General features: G+C 37.1%; 1 protein-coding gene across 19 annotated transcripts in view; it reads left to right on the top strand.

Moving 5' to 3' along the window:
• The window catches only part of SOX6 (SRY-box transcription factor 6), a 637,684-nt gene that overhangs the window by 522,370 nt on the left and 98,267 nt on the right, over nucleotides 1-17,047 (top strand). The window lies entirely within an intron of this gene.

The following is a 17,047-nucleotide window of genomic DNA, read 5'->3' as shown; positions in this document are numbered from 1 at the left end:
GCGAATGTCTATAGTATCCCTTTCATATTTAATGTCCAGTAAAGCTCTTTGTTGTTTTTGTGGGATATTCTTACCACTGGGGAGAAGATAGCTTTTATGGCTCTTTTGAAAACCAAGCCCTTTTCTTCTATAGGGGTCTAGTCCTCATCTCTCTAATTTCATGCTTGATTTCTCTCTCATATCACTGGAGTCCCTCTCCAGGACTATTAGCTACTGAAGGGCTGCCAGCTATCTGCTGAATCACCAAAAAAAAAAAAAAAAAAAAAAAAAAAAATGGAGACAGGCTACCTCAGACTGAAACATACTTTAGTTTAATTTTCTGGGTTAGATTTAATACTAAATGTTATGTTCAAACCTAGGATGGGAAACTCAACTTGAAAGAAAGAAAGGAAGAAAGAAAAGAAAAGAAAAAAAGAAAGAAAGTATTATTATATCAAGCAAAGCTGTATATTCATTCATATCCTATTGGCTTGCCAGTCTATATATATCAAATACTGTCTAATCAATAGAGTATCCCTCTGATATTATTTCCTACACTGCTTTTGAATCTGTATTTTTGAAAAATAATAGAGAAAACTCAGTCCTAAGAAGAAAAAAGAGGACAAGATCAAAAGCCAGCTTGGAAGTAGCCTAAGGAAGAGTTCAGAGCTTGCTGCCTGCCTCCCTCTTTCCCTGTCACTTTGATATAAGTTATACAGGGGCTTCCCACCCAGACATGACCAGGCATATACTGTCAGAGTATCTACTGTCTTCTAGACAGCAAGAAGGGATTTCTTATGTAAGGCTTTCTTTTGGCTGCAGAGAAGGTACCGTATTTCTGGACATTCTGAAGATCTGCCATGCCTAGGATTGCTAAAATGTAGAGATAACTGCATGTGAGGGACAACACTTTCTGTGTGAGGCCAGTTAGCGAGCTTCCCCACTCAGGACAGATAGTTTGTTAAATGTTTAAGTGCTTGGACGAATGTGAAAGCAGGTGGTCTTGGCTCAGAATCAAGACTTCCTCTCTCAGACTTTTATTTTCTCTTGAGGTGTTGAGATCTCTCCCATCCACCTTTTTCCATCGGCAGTTTTCTACCCAATCACTTCTCTGACTAATTTTTCATGTAGCTTGACTTCTCTTCCTGCCACCATCACGGACCCCTGATGCTGCCAAATCTGGCTTCTCTTGGGTTTCTGGAAAGTCTGATGTCATCTCTGGGAGTGCCAGATCTGCATAGTTCTGTAGCAGTGCTGCTGATCTAGAAGCACAGCATATGCCCCATGTCTGTCACTCACATTAGGATAAAAAAGAGAGCCAGTTAGTGAGGGACTCCTCAGATTTTGCATTTTAAGGTTAGGCCCATTTGAAAGTTTCCTGGGTTTTTGTTAATTCTTCCTGTTTTCTTGCTTTCATTTTTTTGCACTTTTTTTTTTTTTTTTTTTTTTGCAAGTCAGGAGGAAACCTTTGCTGTTTGCTTATATGGTACACTGCTTAGAAAAGACCTTGACCTTGTTTGAAAGGCAGGTTTCCCAAACTTTCCTGGTATGAGTATCCGATGTTTATGGGGACGTCTATGGAAAGCACAGTAGACATACAAGTCTGAGCTACAACAGACACTCACATTTGAAATCGTAAGCAAAAGTAGAGAGAAAATTTAATAATATCTTGCTTTATCAATTTTAAAACCTGCTCTCTTTTCTAATTATTCCCTCCTTTGACAAGCTAAAATGTCACAGCTCTGTTAGCAGTCATGATCATGGTAGACCATTGACACTACAGAAGCATTACAATTATGTTAACTGGTTTTACTTCTAAACAGAAATTCTTCGGAAGAAAAGCCCACAACACGTACATGCCGCCATCACCCTACCTCACCACCTTCATCTGCAGCCGGCCACGTTGCTTGGAACTGGTCCTCTTTACCTGATGTTCCAGTTCATTTGTTCCTCGAAGGTTGTGATTTCTCATATTAATGAGCCTGGATAAATCTTTTTTTTTTTTTTTAAATTTATTTATTTGAGAGAGAGACAGTGAGAGAGAGCATGAGCGAGGAGAAGGTCAGAGGGAGAAGCAGACTCCCCATGGAGCTGGGAGCCCGATGTGGGACTCGATCCTGGAACCCCGGGATCATGACCTGAGCCGAAGACAGTCGTCCAACCAACTGAGCCACCCAGGCGTCCCATGAGCCTGGATAAATCTTAACAGCATTAATAGTTCTACCTTGAAAGCCTGAGATTTTGTTATCAAGTAGGAAAAAAAGTTATATAAAGAGCAAAGACCCTTTTTACATTAGTGTACTCCAGTTATTTCTTTCTTTAAAATAAGCAAGATACAGGAAAGCCTCCAGTTCTTTCTTTCTTTAAAATAAGCAAGATACAGGAAAGCCTTGTTGCTCTGTGCTGATCTAAGGCATGGTTTTCTCTGCCTCAGGGGCACAATATTAGGAGAGAGAAGGCCAAAGAATGCTATTTTTAGTTGAACAGTTCAGCAGATGGAGGCATGAATACTCATATATCTGAAGGTTGAGGGGCTTGAACCATTAATTTTGATAATGTATTTAACCCTGGGAACAATCAGAAACTGTAACTCTAAGGTTACAGTGCTTTTGACCTTTAGAGAACAGAGGGCACTTGCTATAGTAAACAATATATTATATTGCTACTTATTCCAATTCTCTACCGTATAAATTTCAGGACCACTTGCCATTTGCTTTCCTCAGCTATGTTAGCATTGGTCCTTCAAGTACATCAGAAAGAATGTTAAGGAAGGGGGACCAGTATAATGAGGCAGTCATGTAAATACGGCCTTGAAATAGCTAAGATGTTAAATTGTTTCTGAAGAAATATTGTCTCAGAAACTAAGCTCTGAGTAACTTCTCTCTTTTTTAAATTGAAAAAGTTTCAATGTATCAATTCATTTTATGGGGTGACTTTCAATACGATAGATCCCTAAAAGTAATTTTGTTTTGCTTTGTTTTGTTTGTAACTGGGAGTACTGTTGCTTCATAGATGTAGCTTATATTAAATACAATCTGGTACCATAGCATGCAAAGTGATACACCTGTCTCATGCTTTCTTATTAAATGATGCATGCTTCTCTTTAGCAAATACAGCAGTTAAATATCACACAGCTTAAGAATTTCTAATTAAAATATCTCCGCATGTCAGCATATTGGTAATGTATTATTTTAATCCATTTATTTTGTTTATGAAACAGTGACATATGTTTAGATTGTGAAATATATGAGCCTTAAAAATCACTTTATTGAAGAAAATTAATTCCTACAATACTGTCTCAGTAATGTGTTCACTCACCCAGTCAGTCACTGGCGGCACTGCCAGTCTTAATGTTGGGTAGACACACTTAGCAGTTTTATCTGCATAACAGTCTTGGAGAGAAGCAATGTAGCTCTTTCTCTTAGTCCCAAATGATAGAGTTTTTCTTTCCTTCCTGTTTTTTTTTTTCTTTCACATTAATTCAAACCTGCCCGACCCCCGCCCCTGCAAAACACTTTTTGTGGCTTTTTTTTTTTTTTTTTTAATACAATGAAGTATGGGACTGAGTTTATGTACAGGAGACTCTGAAAGACCAATCAAAATTAAAAACAAGCTAGTTACCTTTTCAAAGTTAGACATAGTAATTTGTTTGTCAGCAGGGAGATGTTTGGGTCAGCCCTGAGATAAAGTGACTGTCAGCAGTTATTCCTACAAGACAAGTAATTTCACTCAATGTATTACTGACAGATTGCTCACTTCTCTGAATCACCAGAGAAAACAAACTTAATATTGTTACAGGCAGAGTTTCTGTCTTCATTAGCCTCAGAGAATGATTTTTATCGAGCATTCAAAGCCTACCAAGCTTTAGTTGGAACATATTTTAACAGACAAGTTCTTATAATGATAGTATAGATAGTAACCTAAAATTAAAGGAATTAAATATGAAAATTTTTAGATATCAATATAAGTAGATTTTTGCCTTTATTTGATGGCCCCTGTGTGTACTTTAGGGGAGATTTGAGGAAAAGGAGTATAATTAGAGCCTTAAAACACTAGGAAAACCTATCAATCATAAGTTACTCTTAAATGAAACTATTAAAGTCTTGCCAAGTTTGCAAAGATGGAGGAGAACAATTGAAATTTTTGCAGAAGTAAATGCAAACACATATTTTATTTAAATGATATTGTCAATTTTCATGCTACAAATGGAAAGTGAAGAAGTACCCATCAACATCGAGAATGTTCTAATTCTATTTCACTTCCAGCCCGAATCTTTATGATGTTGTATTTAGATGCTCTCTGGCTCATACCCTGTTTTCTTGTTTGCAGTTGTAAACATGCCTCAGTGCTGTAGAGGAATGAGAGGGCGAGTTAGGCTTTGCTGGGTAGGCTTGGGAGCTTATCATTTCTAATAGAGAGTTGAATAAAGAGTTGATTAGAGTGACCTATTACTAGCTTTCCAATGGAGAAAAAGGAATGCACTGATTCAAAGCTTGTTTTGAGGATGCCAACCATGGGGCTGTGCTTTGAGGAGAAATGCTTTTTTCCCCTTAATCAGCCTTCTCTTACCCCTGACTTTAAGAATGAGATGGAACTTGGGAGTACCATTATGACTGGGATTAGATGAGCTGTGGACTAATGAACTCCACTTTGGAATCAGAATCTTCGATTTGAGTTTCCACTGTTACTTGTCATGTTGTCCTATGGTGTTCTCAGAGTGCCTTTTTTTTTTTGAATCGTAAAAGGTGAATAATAATCATTTTAAGGGTTGTTGTGAATAGTAAGTGGAGTGAGGAGGCATGTTTCCGATTTAAAAAACAAAAACAAAAACAAACACAAACAAAGAAACCCATCAAAATAGGAAAAAACTTCCCAACATCCAATAAGCTGTCAATTCTACTCTACCTTTCTTGCCTGAAGTGCTTCTGAAGGGCAGCTCTAATCCACTAGAATGTAAGTTACTGCATTCAGGAATTTTGTCTCTTTTGTTTACTGTTGAATTCCCAGCATTGCCTGGCACAGTGGTAAAATGAATGAATTAATGAATATCATCTTTGGTGGTTATCTGGGACCCATGTTGCTTTGAAATCATTTTTTTTTTTAAATATATTTTGTCAGTTGCCCTGTGTTTAGGGAGGCACTATTTCATATAAAGAACTTTTTTTTTATTTCTAGGTATGCTTCTTAGGAAAAACAGCAGGTACCAAGTGAATCCTGATGGAGGTTAAAGAAATATAGGCAGATCAGAGAAGGGTGCAAAATATGAAAGCATTTCCTAGTATTTGGAAATCAGACTTGTATTCAATGAAACAGAATAAGGTTATATCTACCCACAAATTAAAGCATTGGGTAAACTGGATTTTCTTTTAGAAATTTGATTTTCTGTATGTTTTAAGGTAATACCTCAAAGTTGAGAGAGTATGGCTCTTCTCATATATAAGCCCTGTTAATCACTGTATTTAAGTTATGTGATTGATGGGATCCTCACGTGTACTCACAGAGATGGTTTACTAGGAGGCCAGTACCTTGGAATTATAAAACTAGCACAGACCTCAATCTTGCCTAATGTAAGATTTCTACCAATATTCATTTAACTCCAGGCTCACTAATTAATCTATTCAACAGGGAGCCCCGATGTGTGAATACTTGTATTTAAATAGACTACCTGTAATATGCAATGGTTTCTAAAATAGTGACACATATTTTTATTCCTCTTTTTACCAAACTGGAGTTTCAAGGTATTGTTTGGTTGGTATCACATATTACATATCTGTGTATTTATATGTTATTAGGGGCTACCTTGGAAATCAGAGAGATGGTGTGATAAGGATATATTGCAAGGTTTGAAAACAAGACATTCTTGTGTTTTCAAAAATGTTTCACTTCACTTTCCAATCATACAGTAAGTCAGGATATACAACATTTAGGAAACTTAAATCAGAAAAAGATATGATGAAATATTTTGACATGTCAGGTAACGGAACAGACTGAGCAGGACAAAAGAATTTTTTATAAAAATGTCACCTTATTGAGATACGATTGACATACAAAAAGCCACACATATTTATTGTATACAATTGGATGAGTTTGGAGATAAGTATACATCCATGAAACCATACCACAAACTATGCCATAAACATATTCATCACCCACCTTCTTCTTATTGTTATTTTGTGTGATAAAAACATTTAACATAAAATCTGCCATCTTAGTAAGTTTTTAAGTATATAGTACGAAATTACAAACCATATACTGTATACTATGTAATAGATCTCTTAACTGACACTTTGTGCCCTTTGATTCCCATTTCCCCTCCCCAATTCCTGGCAAACCCATTCTATTCTCTGCCCCTATGAGTTTGACTATTTTAGATTCCTTGCATAAGTCATATTACTCAATATTTGTCATTCCATGTCTGGCATATTTAACGTAGCCTAATGTCCTATAAGTTCATCCACGTTGTCATAAATGGCAGGATTTCCTCCTTTTTTTAAGGCTGAATAATATTCCATTTTTATCCATTTATTTTATCTATTCCTCCATCAGTGGGCATTTAGGTTTCTTCCGTATCTTGGCTATTGTGAATAATGCTTCAATGAACATGGGAGTGAAGATACCTGTTTGAGATCTTGATTTCAGTTCCTTTGGGTATATACCCCAAAGAGTCAGGTTTTGCATTTAAGTCTTTAGTCCATTTTAGGTTAATTATTATACATGGTTTAAGATAAAGGTCCAATTTAATTATTTTGCATGTGGATATTCAGCTTTCCCAATGCTATTCATTGAAAAGACTATCCTTTCCTTATTGGGTATTCTCATTCCCTTTGCCAGTGATTCTTTGACTGTATATGTTTGAGTTTATTTCTGACTTCTGCATTCTGTTCCATTGGTCTATATATCTGTTTTATGTCACTGTCATAGCGTTTTGATTACTATAACTTTGTAATATATTTTGAAATTAAGAAGTGTGATACTTCCAACTTTGTTCTTGTTCAAGATTGCAGTGGCTATTCAGAGTCTTTTGTAGTTGCATATGAATTTTAGAATTATTTCTTTTTATGTTTCTGTAAAAAAAATTAAGATTTTGATAGGTAATGTATTGCATCAGTAGATCACTTTGGTGGTATGAACATTTTGACAATATTAATTATTTCAACCCAAAAATATTTTTAGTGATAGTTTAAATAAAAGGGATTGAGAAGCTTAGTCAGATAGATTCATAGATATGACCCAGTGGAAGAATAACACTGATCAGTAGAGCTAGCACGTAATTAATACCACTCTACCAATTTTCCTTTCTCTTTTATATAGAGAAAAATTCATATGCTACAGGTATACATGTTTGTACAGAATCCATCTAAATTGTAAATTCAGGTAAATTTGTAACAAGTCAAGCTCTCTGCAGTGATGTAAAACCATCATGCTTTATTTGGACTGTTTCACATTTTTAGGAGTAGGATAATAACTGGATTCTCTTATATATCTTCCAAGCCTAAATGGCACTAATAATGGATTCTTTTCTAAATGTAAATAAACAAGCCCAAAACTTTTACTCTGTACTCTGTACTGGTTGCTGTGTGGATTTAAAAAAAAAAAAAATCACTGTATGTTCCATCTTTCATTCCTCCCCTATAATTGATGACATCAGCAGGGTCATCTTGAGTCAGACTGAAAGGAATTAATTTGTTGTTTTGTTTTGTTTTTTAGTTTTATAAATACCAATTCCTTTATATTTATAATTGTTTAATGTGGTGTTAGCTAAGCATTTCCTTTTTACACACTAAAAAATGGAAGCAAAGTAGAGCCAAATAAATTTCCCAAGACTTGGTTTAAGGACTTAAATAAGAATTCTTAGATTCCAGGAAACTGCATTGAATTCATTGCTTATTATGTTTCTCTTATAGCACAGCTATAATACTTATAACCAACTTCATAATATAGAAATTAATCTAAATGATGATCCTTGATGCCTTACCAGTGATTCCCTAATGCTATTGAACTTGAGCCATATGAACTAAAACAAAAATAAATAAATGATAGATATGTATAAAAAACTATTGCTTAGAATGTATACATGTGTTGACCATCGCAAACCCTGCAAAGTGCAAACATACAGTACTCGTGCAAAGCCAGTTTGAAACAGAGCTGTTTTTAATCTAGAAAATCCATTTTTAGGGTATTTATCAAATTTTCACTCTAATTCACTTATCCATTGACACAAAAGTAAGAATAAAGTATTACAGCCTTTCTCTAATTCTTATTACTAGAAATTATACTGTTACTTTGAATATTACTGGTTTCAATGATATAACAGCATATCTTAGAGTTGCATCAAAATCTTTTTTTGTCATGCTCAGGAAATTTGGAAAACTTTGTATGAAAATTCAAATGTAACAAATTTAATCATTCAATTGTTCAACAAATATGTATCTAGTGCCGAGTATTCTAGACCAGTGGTCCTCAACAGAAGGCAGTGTTGCTCCCTAAGGTTCAGTTTGCAATGTCTGGAGACATTACTGATTCTTATGACTTGGTGGGGGTGGAGATAACTCCTGGCATCTAGTGGGTAAAGCAGCTAGGGATGCTGCTGAATATCCTACAATGGATATTCTATAATGGATATCCTACAGTGGATATTCCCTGCCCTCCCTCCCACCCCAACCCTGCCACCAACCCTGACCAACAAAAATGATCCAGTCCAAAATATAGTAATGCTGAGTTTGAGAAAACCTGTCTTAGATATTGGGAAAATAGCAGTGCATAAAACAAAGTCCTTGCCCTCATGAAGTTTACATTCTAGTGGGGGAGAAAGAAAATGGGGAAAGAAATGTATGATAAAGAGTTGGGATTGCAAATCTTATTCATCTTAGCAGAAGCATCCGCTTATCAATCTACCCACATACATCTGAACCTGGATGGGCAGATTTTTAAAAGCTGGGACTTATTTGATTGTTTATCCTCGGCTCCTGTTTGAGCTTCAAAACTAAGAATTTTATTTGAGCAGTCACTTCTGGCTAGAACACTCACAATTCTCCTCAGGCTCATCTTTTCAATTGTATTAAGCATACCATCCACTCTGACTTTCAGTGAAGGAATATTATTTCTGACTATAATAGTATAGAAGTCTGTCTTTCAGAATGAAGTAAATATGAGATTTGGTGAGGACCTGGGAACTGTTCATTAGTTTTTATAGGATGCTGTTTATGGAGATCCCATAGGATGAATGGAATCATTCTTGGCAGAAAACCTGTATTTGATGTGTGAATTGGATATTACAAAGGAAGCCTGAATGTCTTTCTAAAAACAAAACAAAACAGATATAAGAATGTATGGGTATTATTTATATGTATACAGATATACACATATCAACATATATATAATACACATTGTATAGTATTTTTACAGTTTAATGAGCAATTTATATTTCAGCTTTATAATAAATGTGCTTTAATTTTATCCCCATATTTTAGAAGAGGAAAGTGAGGCTCAGATGGATTAAACAACTGAAATCAGATTACTCATCTATTAAGCAAAATTAGGACTATAAGAGATGGTTTAAGTGCATTTTAAAATTTACTTCTCGGCTGGGATTCTTTGCTTTAAACCATGTTGACTGATATGTAGAAAGCACAGTCATTTAGAGGCTTTTGTGCATAACTTACTCCCCTCTTATAATATTCAAGTGAATTAAAAGTAATCTAATTAAATTACAAAAAGGGAAAATTTCCAAGTCAACATGACATTCTTAGGGTTCCCAGAGAGTTCATGTATTTTCCAAATTTCCAGTTAGCTGTCCAGAAGAAACTTCAAGCCTAATAGAATTTAACAAGTATAAGAAGAACTATCATGAAATCTGTCTTATCTCATTCTGTAGTTTTCTTTTGAGGAAAATGCTTAGAATGTTTTTGCCGAGTGCCAGAGCTTGATTCTTTGGAGGGTTTCTGGGGGCTGTCTTCTAATTTGAAAGTTTCGATGAATCTCTGAGAGTAGCTGGGGAGTGTGTCCTTGCCCATCCCCAGCCCGTGCTGCCCTCTGAGCATGTTCAGCAGGTTGCATGCCAGCAGAGGAAGCAGATGTTTGACCATACTGGAATGGAGCGCCTGCTGCATCAGGAGCTGGGGATTCCTCTTGACATCTGGACATGGCTGGGTCGGGATGCCTGCCTCGGGCCAGGAGGCTGTGGGGGCTGCAGGGCAGAGAGCACAGAGTCTTTGCTGCTCTTTAAGCGATTAGTGCACTGAAGCAGCAATAATGTTGAATTATCGCTTGGCTGCGTTCTTCTCAGCAATCTTGGGACAATAGGAGAGTCAGGAAGGAGCCTTTACAGTAAAGTCATGTTCAGAGAGACAAGACTAATTATAGAGTATTAAAAGAGCTTTATTTTAAGTGATTTCATTTACAAATAGCTCTGGACAGTGTATGGAACTTTTTAAAACTGTAAATCCAATCGCTTAAAAAGACTTCTAATTGAAAGTGGCTAGTATAGAGCCATTATTTCAGCAATTGTCCAGTTTTAGAGTTTGGCCAAGTCGTGCTACAGAAGATAGAGCATCTGCCAAAAAAGAGAAAATACACCACTACTTGTAGCTATCAGGGGCAAGTTCTCTAACTTGACGAGAAAGAAAACTTTTAGGTAAGAGATTGACTGAATTATGCATTGGCTTTTACTGTTTTACTTTATCCCATTGAAAACTGGTTGCATTTGCTACCCAGAACTGAAACCATCTGTTACACCAATTTCCTTTATGATATGTGTTCTTATTCACAATGGATATAGAAATGTGTAGGTTAAAATGTATTTTGTGCTGAATGGTCGATGCATTATGTAGCTTTTCCTCTTATAATTTTTTCCTTAGTGAGATCTCTGTGTTCAAGGAAGGCTTCTTATAAACAGATTATGGCCAGTTGTGTTCACGGTAGTATATTGGAGAAGAACGCAATGTTGCTCTCACTTAACCTCTCGTATTCTAAGGGGGTTATATTTAATTAACACTGGTGAGAGGCTGACCTGAGAGGCTGTGGAAAGTGATTGAGCTGCATTTTCCAAGCTCTGCTTTAGTCAGCTGGGAGAGAAATTTAAAAAAAAAAAAATTAGAAAGTACTGTTTTCTGAAATTCCCTCTAACTAAGCTGTATTTCAACGGGCCATTTAATGCTCAAATGGACAAAGGTATTACTTCAGTCATTGAATTGTATCAAACTCCTTCTCAGAGGCCCAGTTTAAAAACTCTGAAGGAAAAGTGGTTTAGCATCACATTCTCAATGGAGTATCACTTGCTCTGCTTAAAAAGAAAAAAAATAAATTAAAAAAAAAAAAAGACAGGAGAAACATTCACTGTCAGTAAATGCAAGGGAGTGTGTGCCCCATGTAGTCCTCATGACACTGGGATTGCCCCCCAGAGTTTAAGAGTTCCTTAGCCTCCGTACAACAAGACACCCATCTCTGCAGCGTGTCTGATTGCCTGCTCAGAACATCTTCTTCACCTCTAAGCAAGTGTTTGCTCCAGGACCCAAGGGGCAGCCTTGGATAATGCATAGGTAGATTGTTGGCTTAGATGGAATACAATGAGGAGAGAGTGAGAAGATTCGTTGAGATAATTGAGGCCTGGATGTGACTGATTTGGGGTGGAAGCCCTTCATTTCCCCATCCATCTATCAATCATTTTGATAACGAGGTGTTTCTTAGTCATTTTAATAAAGAGACTTTTTTTAGTTGCAGTGCAAAATAGTCATATGTAATTCATCTATATCCAACCAGACCATTCCTGATTTTAGAGCCCCCTTGGCCACACCTCCTGATGATGAATCACTATCGCCAAACATAGATATACTTCACTAGGAAACAGGAAAATGACTGTATATCATTAGGTGATGATTTGCCACCATAGATTGGAGCAACATGCTTCCTCTTTACTCAGTAGCTAGCTTGCTCTCTGACATGTCTTCTGTCTGTACAATAGTGAGTGGCTTGGAAGTTTCAAGAAAGCAATGCTTATTGATTCCTTGAGACCTCTTCAGTTAACAGAGCTGTGTGACCAAAACCAAACCAACCAACAATCAAAAAAAGAGCTGTGTGACCTTGAGCTAATTTTCCCTGTACCTCAGTCTCTTCATCTGTGAAGTGGGAACGATGATACCTCCCGTATTGTAAGGATTAAATGAAGTAACACAATCCAGTCACCTAGCACAATGTCTGCTACATGGTAAATACTCAATAAACATTCTCTCTGCACCTTTATACTAGTATCTCTCTTATTCATTAAAAACATTTTAAAGGCATATACTACATGCCTTAGGTACTCAAGCTGAGCAAGCTAGTGACCTCTTAATGGTGATAGCCAAGGGAGGAGCTCAGCCAAATGAGAAGCACTTCAAAGTGATAAGAACAAATAATATGTGGCAAATCATTTGGTAAATATGTATATAAATATATTTACTTATTGGTGACCAAGCTGGCTGTATATAGGCTTTTTGAAATCTTTTTGTCCTGATACCTACACCCTATGACCACTCCTGAATTCAGAAAGCATAAGGTCCAGTGCAGTGTTCTTTAGAAAGAAGTGATGGCCAGCCAGTGAATAAGGTACTTTAAACTAGACTTTCCACTAATAAAGAAAAAAATGCCACCATATTGAAAGAAAAGCCTTCACAAATAGGCAATGAGATTGTAAATTTCATAGATTTTCAGAGCTAGAAAGGCTCTCAGAGGCCTTGAGGGCCAAATCCACACTCTACCACCAGTTCCATGAGCATGGGCAAATTAATCTTCCTATGCCCAGATTCCACTAAATGGGATTAGGAGTAATACTCACCCCAAAGGGCAGTTGTGAAGACCAAATAAGAAAATCCTTATGAAAAGTGCTTTGCATACTGTCAAGTATTATGTGAAGTTTTTGGTTTTACAGTTGAAGAGACTGAGGCCTGGAAAGAAAGCCACACGGTTTATAAATGGCCTGGGTTAGGATATGCGCAATTGTGAGGCAACACTGTGAAGAGCTAAATTTAATTGCTTCTTTTAAATACATTTATAAGAAAAGAACTGAACCCAACTGAAACATGGCCAAGAGGACAGGATAGCTCAGCCTCTATCTGCTCTAGGTACAGGTGGGTGAGGGAAGAGTTTTTGTAGAGATTGATATTTTGCCATTGAATGTGCCAACTTAATGAAGATTATCCTTTAAGAAAACAAAATAAAGCATACTCAAGTATGAGACCCTGTGACGGTGACAGCTACTGTGACAGTAGCGACAAGGCCAGAATACAAGCTTCTATTATCATGAAAAAAAGGATTTATTATTTAATTAATTCACTCCTACATCGATACCCCCAGATGTTTATTAAGTACCTGCTATGTGTAGTAAGCACGCTTTTCTACTTGCCAGATGCTAAGATCAGACCTTAATCCCTGCCCTCAAAGGGCTCACAGTCTGGTAGACCATGTGATCACTGCTAAAATAGATGTGCCTCCAGAATGAAAACACTGTGGGAAGGAGAGGTATTAGGCTCTGCCTGGGGAAATAGGGGTGATCTTCATGGATGAGATGATGTTAAAATGGAATCTCGAAAGGAGAGTGGAAGCTCACTAGGTGTACGGGGCAAGGATGCAGCATGGCAGAGATAACAGAGAAGAGAAAAAACGCCCCAGACAAAGAGCGCAGCCTGCATCCAGTTGTAGAAGCAACAGACTGCATGGCACATTCAGGAAACGACAGACAGTCTCGCGCAGGCCGAGTGTACAAAAGCTGTAGCTGGTGAGGTTGGAAAGGTAAGCAAGGGGTCAGATCACAAAGTGCCTTTCACACCACACCTGGGAATTTGCAGTGCATGTGGCAGACATGATTTTATTCACACCGTAAATGGTAAAGTGGTATAAGGTATAGCGACCAACTTTATGGTGTGATATTCCTCTATTAATTTGATCTCTAGGTTACATTTCCCATTACACTAGATTTAATAGTTAGGGAACTATGTTTGGTAAGATTCATAGTCCCTTTAGTACAATGGTACCCTGTGGCAAACGAAACTGTACAAATAGTGTAATGATACATGCAGAATAAACAAAACTGTTTAAGATTGAAGCAAAGCCAAGGTCCAACCATTTCCCTGGGACTTGGGGAAATCTCGTAATCTGAAGTTTGTGCTAAACCCAATCATATTTAGCACATTGCTTCTCAACGAATAGGCCCTAATACTATATTTCAACCAAATGATGAAACAAGGAGTAAAAATCTGTAAAGAAAAGCTATGGTTCTTCTAATTGTGCAATTATGCCCCTTTCTGGAATAATAAAATGTTCCTTGGCGGAGGTCAGGATCTCTGCCACTGACTTATTTAACAGATCCTCTTAACATCTGTCCTGCAGACTGTGCACTTTATTAGCAGACAAGAGACCCAATAGACTTTGCCTGCTGTGTCCCTTTTTCACATTCACACAGCTGTGGATTAACTCAGACTTTCCAGAAGAGGACCAACCAGAAGGGATAGTAACGTTATTGGCTGATTCTAAAAAAGATGGGGAAAAAGAGCAGAAACAAATGTTGCCCTAGAACAATTCAGTGTTTTTAGGGTGACAATTACCAGTCTGTTTTAAAAAGGAATAAAAGCAGCGATTTCACTAAAAAAGGAAAGTCTATTCATATCTGTGTGGGAACCTAATCAGGCTCTTGTTTCCAATGACGATCCCTCCACAGTCGCACCGGGTCTGCGACAAGAATGCTCCTTTTGTACGCCGATAATGCGGAAACGATAAAATTCCCTCTAAGAGACATATGTGTTTACATCATGAGATGTGTTATTTGACAAAATGCTTTGTTCTCCTCATATTTTCCATGCAGAGTTTCATGCTGAGTTGTTTGGCTGGAAATCTTTGATTAACTAGAATTAGTTGCTGAAATAAAATAGACACTTTTGTTTTATGAGTCCTCTTGCTGAGCTGTAAATTATAGTAAAACATATAAGGAGTGACAGAAAGAAGTGCTGATTTGAACCTCTGACCCACGACAGGCACAAAAACATAAGATTATTCCTTCAAAGAGCTGCATAGAGACATAAATATTTCACGGTCCACTCAGAATCATGCCCTCTTAACAAACTAAAGCTGCGATTTTACATCATGTAATGAGAGTATTCCAGAGGTGTTATGGTAGGCTTACACGAGGTATTGAGATTCTGAAATATCCCTCCTAAATTAGGACCTTGACCGCCTAAAGATTTTCTCTGTCCAACAATGGACCAAAAAACAAAACAAAACAAAACCAAAAACCAAAAAACAAAAAACCCACAAACACCGAAATACAAAAACAAAAACAACAAAAAACAAAGCAAAAACAAACAACAACAACAACAAAAACAAGAACAGAACAAAGTTCCTGTTCCCTAAATGAATAGCAAAGGGTTCCTTTACTAGAGAAGTGCCACATTTTATAGATCTTCAGGCTTCCCAAAGCCACGCTGGCCTTTAGTGTCATCATCTTAGTTCTGTGAAGCAGTCTTTGGGTGCCAGCCAGAGGGAATGGGCTGGGAGGGAGGACGTTAATAAAAGCAGAATAGAAACTCTTAAGTCTAAACACTATGCATTCTAGAGTTTGGTATTCTTTCTTCTCAAGATTATTGTGGTTTTTTTTTTTTTTTTGGGTTAAATAATTTTACAGGACTACTATAGATTTTAGTTACCATAGGATCTCTTTCCAGAGCTCCACAAGAGCAGAGCTTCCCTAACTGTTCGCAGTCAAAACTAACTGTGATGGGTGTGTTAATTCACAGTATTGTGGTAATCATTTCACATATCATATCATCACGTTGTACACCTAAACCTGACACGGTATTTTTGCCAGTATCTCAATAAAGCTGGGGGAAATCCCTGATAGTTCCCAGGGATGGGGTTGCAGTAGCGATTTGTACGTGCTTCTATGCCGCTGTTCATCATTGTGGAGCTCTCTCCCCTTCTCCTTCCTGTCCTTGCTGTGAGCTCCCGAGAGGCTGCGTATCTTCTTCATCTTTGTATCCCTAATACATTTTTGCTAAATTGAATAAAAATGCCAGATGTTTTTCCGAGTAAGATCTTTGAAGTGATATCTCTTCAAGAGAATATACTGATAGGAATAAGAGTCTACAGGAATTAAGTCTTCATAGTGTGCCCTTCTTCCAACCAGGTTATGTGCATTAACTCATTTACTCCGCATAACAGTCTTTTGCAGTAGGTACAGTTATTTTTCCCATTTTAAAGATGTGGAAATTTAAGACCCAGAGAGATTAAATGACCTTGTCTTAGATTACATAGTTCTGACAAAAGAGTGTGCACTCTTTTTTTTTTTTTTAAAGATTTTATTTATTTATTTGACAGAGATCACAAGTAGGCAGAGAAGCAGGCAGAGAGAGAGGAGGAAGCAGGCTCCCTCTGAGCAGAGAGCCCGATGCGGGGCTTGATCCCAGGACTCTGGGATCATGACCTGAGCCGAAGGCAGAGGCTTTAACTCACTGAGCCACCCAGGCACCCCAAGAGTGTACACTCTTAATCACTGTGCTGTCCTGCCTCTCACAGCAACATATAACCCTTATTTTTCTAAGTGTCTTCTTTAGTACTTTGTGTTAACCATTACTTGCTTCATCTGCTATAAGGATTTTTAAAGGTGAATTATTGATATATGTCTCAGTGTCACATCTAGTGACAATAAAGTGTGTTGTGTGCTTATTACACACTATTTGAATGACTTTTACCATGGCTGCCATGGATAAGGTATCATTCCTTTCTGCTAATTAGGGAGTAAGCCATGGGTATTACTGTAGGATACAGATGGCATATTTACATACGGCAAAATATGCTGAACTTCTCCAATTGGCAATATTAATAATTTGTAGTTCAGAAAATGACAGTTAGTGGAGGTGGCTCTGAAACATGGTAAACCATTTATTTGAATTTTAAAAATACAGGAGAAAATAAAAGGGTAAAGTAAGAAGAAGACATTTTATATTATTTCTTATCGAGTTTACTGGATTGCTTAAAAGTGAATTCAAAATACATCCTTTCCTCCCTGAATATTTATTACAAATGTACATTTCATGTTAATATT

Source organism: Lutra lutra, chromosome 10 (genome assembly GCF_902655055.1).
Source record: "Lutra lutra chromosome 10, mLutLut1.2, whole genome shotgun sequence".
In the NCBI taxonomy this organism is placed as follows: Eukaryota; Metazoa; Chordata; class Mammalia; order Carnivora; family Mustelidae; genus Lutra; species Lutra lutra.
Note: the sequence above shows the minus strand (reverse complement) of the source record. Positions and strands in the feature narration are given on the sequence as shown.